At 41.9% G+C, this 3,426-nt stretch overlaps 1 long non-coding RNA gene across 2 annotated transcripts in view; it reads right to left on the reverse strand.

Annotated features, from left to right (window-relative positions):
• The window catches only part of LOC103378990 (uncharacterized), a 189,645-nt gene that overhangs the window by 20,843 nt on the left and 165,376 nt on the right, over positions 1-3,426 (reverse strand). The gene's annotated exons all lie outside the window — the stretch shown is intronic.

Raw genomic sequence — 3,426 nt, forward strand, 5'->3', positions numbered from 1 at the left:
ACACACAAACACACACACACACATATAGGCACACTGTAGCACACACACTGACACATTTCTCTCTGTAACAGCATCATCTGTTATTATATCACCAACTCTCTGCAATCAGGAACACGACCAAGTCGATACAGGTTTTGACACAGAAGATATGCTCATTGCTGTGGACTCTCAGCCTTAACATTAGTGCACGACGACCGATTTGTCATTTTACAGCTGCACTCAACAGATGTGAATTGTAACTGTGGTGCTGTCGTCTTAGAAAACTCCAAAGACATGAGTTGATGCCAGAGGAAATTATTATAGCACAGATAAATAATGTAAATAATATTTCTGAAATGTCAAATAATTTATCTCGTATAACCCAATTTATTCTCTTGAACAATGAAATATGAAATGTTTATATAAACCAACAACCTTGTGTGAGTATGTGCATACTGCAAACAAATATTCAAACAAAAAGTCTCGAAACTGCCACCACATCAAACAATCTATGTGTAAATAAAATAGATTCCCTAAATGTTTCTAGGAGATGTGACTGGAAAACCAGTTGTCCTTTTCCCAGATTTCACATCCCTATATGGGGTTGCCTGGAATTCAAATTCAATCAAATTAACCCTGTATTTGCAACACAGTATAACAAACATGACCAAAAATGAATTCTACAAAAAAAAAAAAAAAAAAAAATCTAACGGGTCGCCAGAAAATGTGGGTCACATACTAGAAATGTTTGGGAACCACTGGACTATTCATCAGGGTTAGGTCACTCAAGTGAGAGTGAAAAAAAATACTGGATGTGTGTGGCTGGTTGTAGTGAAAAGCTGTTACAGTACAGAGTACCTGGTCTTTAGATCAGAACATATACAATTATTTGAATGAAGTACCAGTCTGATACCAATACCAGTTGCAGACTGGATCCATCCCTCGATCAAACACATGGCAGACAAGAGCCTGAGTATAATATTTCCATCAGGGTGATTCATGTGGAGTATTTGTTTGTTTTGGTTTAACACTCTTATTGCCACGGTCAAAGAGCGTTCTGCACTCCTGACCTTTGATGATGTCTTATTGACATTAGTCAGTGGTACTAAGCACAGGCTTTAACACAGTCCTGGTAGAACCTTCAACACTCATCAAGGCCAGACTATGAAATGTTTTCTCAGACTCTTTCGAGAGCACATTTTCTAAACAGATTTAGTGGCGAGTCGGGTGTCAGGAACAAACAAGCATGACGACTCTCCAGAATGCACAGTTGATAAGAGATGTGGAGTTGCCACAAATAGAGGAAGGAGCTGCCATCCAGTGAAAGGAAAGATGAAAGAGAGACCGCTGCCCTAGACAGGTCTAGTTTCTTATCGGCCCGTCTGGGTCCTGTGTCACTTCAGCACTACTATAAGTGTGCCGCAGCATGGCTAAAGTTCAAAGCTCTCCCTTTCTGACAGTAGACAACTGTAAAAAGATGTTCACTTTTTACAAGGACAAAAGAAACACATTTTCTCATATATTTGGAAGTTGAGGACACTAATCTGTATATCGTTTTACAGTGCATGTTTGCCCATTTGTGTAAAAAGATGAGTGGCAGATCGAACGGCTGCTTCTACTGTTCACGATGACATGTATTTCTACATACAGTATTTTCTACTTTTTATTAAAGGTCTGACTGACATGTTAAAGGAGGAAAATCAATACAATTAAGCGAAATGAAAACAAAGGAGCCATGTGGTGGATATGTGGTTAGTGCTTTTATCCAAAGCAACTAACAAGAGCTAGTGATCTCTTGTTTGCCCGGGGCAGGGGTCGGGGTGGGGTTAGATTAATTAGACGCACTCAGTCGACAGAGGGGAAGAGTGTGAGACTCTACGTTAGGACTTAAACTGGTGAACTGTCTAAGTTGCCCCCCCCCCCCCCCCACCCTCAGCTGATGATGGATGGGTAAAAAGTCATTCTCATTTGTCTCTCTGTTGTCCTTACAAGTGCAGGTGTTGGTGCTACGGCTATTTGCTCTACATTAGCATGTCAACATGACATGTTCTTATTGACATTGAAGGTATTTCTTTTTTTACCTTTTGTCCTGACTTCACACTCTTCAGAGGTGGAACATTCACTAGTGGAGAACAGGTTTCCTTTTTATTGCTGTGACATATAGTCAATACTCAATATAGTTCTGGACACCCTGAGGCACAGTAGCAGTCACTTGTGTATAAAGAGTGTCAGCAAGTTATTTTGACCCCCTACTGTAATCATGACCTTTCCAATAACAAAACTCCCCCACTGAGTCTCGCTACCTGGACTCAGGGCTAAACTGCATTACCTCCAGTAAGCAGTCACAGTCCAGTGGTTTCTAAACAATCCACTGTCGACGCACAGCAACACATCCACACGTGTAAGGATGGATACGATGGGCAAGGACAATAAAGGCCCTATCATCTACACACATACACTCGTAGACCAAAGCTTTCAAATTTAGCTGAAGGGAACATAACATGTTACCAGTGATATCATGCATAAATGAAAGGGAAAATGATATGGCATGCATTCCATTCTTTTGTAAGATTGCGTCCCCAGGTCATTGACTAAATAATTAGGCGATTGAAGTGACAGATTAAAGGCAGATTGGAAGTGACTGTGAAAGCAGGATAATGTTTCCGTAATCAGCTTGGTCGGAGAAATGCAGATTGTGAAATTTTCCAGCTACTTCCTTAGAAAAATGCATTTCACTTCTGATTAGGGATGATTAGTGTGTAGCTGGAGGAGGAGGAGGGGGTCAGGGCCCTCTGCTCTGTGGTTTGAGAGGCCAAGGTGGCAGAGAGCGAGCGAGCAAGAGGGAGTGAGTGGGAGAGGAGGAGGAGAGGTAGGGTCTTTGCATATGACATTGCCAAGTTCAAAAGAAAATTCATCCAGGCAAGATAAATAAACACTGATTCAAGTGAAAAAAAAATCAAGAAAATGTATGTCTTTGAAAAAGAAGAGCAGCACAAAGTGAGAGCAGCCCTTTCCCAAAAAGCAGGAAGTAGCACGCAAGGATCTGGTTATCACATGTCAACTGTTGGATCATTAATCTACCCAGCCGTGACAAATATACCAGATTTACGCTGTCTACAAAGTCACCAGGTAAGTTCTTACACCATTCTGCCAGGATAATAGTTCCTGAGCAACAGCATTACAGAAGGTTAAATGTAGAACAGATGTTAAGTATAAAATACAACATGATCAAAGCTAAGGCACTCAAGACAGATATGCCAGCAAATGATGATGAATGGCTCTCTGCTGAATTGAAAGCTGCACACAAATGTAGCGAGCTGCAAAGGTTGGAGTGGAGGTGGAGGTGCTGGTGGCGGTGGGAGAGGGCTGGGGTGGGGGGGGGGCAGGCCCACGGCAGGCAGAACGGACACCAGGGAGCGAAAACAGTGTCCAAACTCATCGGGATGA

This window comes from Cynoglossus semilaevis, chromosome 5 (assembly GCF_000523025.1).
Source record: "Cynoglossus semilaevis isolate Cse_v1.0 chromosome 5, Cse_v1.0, whole genome shotgun sequence".
NCBI classification, from domain to species: Eukaryota; Metazoa; Chordata; class Actinopteri; order Pleuronectiformes; family Cynoglossidae; genus Cynoglossus; species Cynoglossus semilaevis.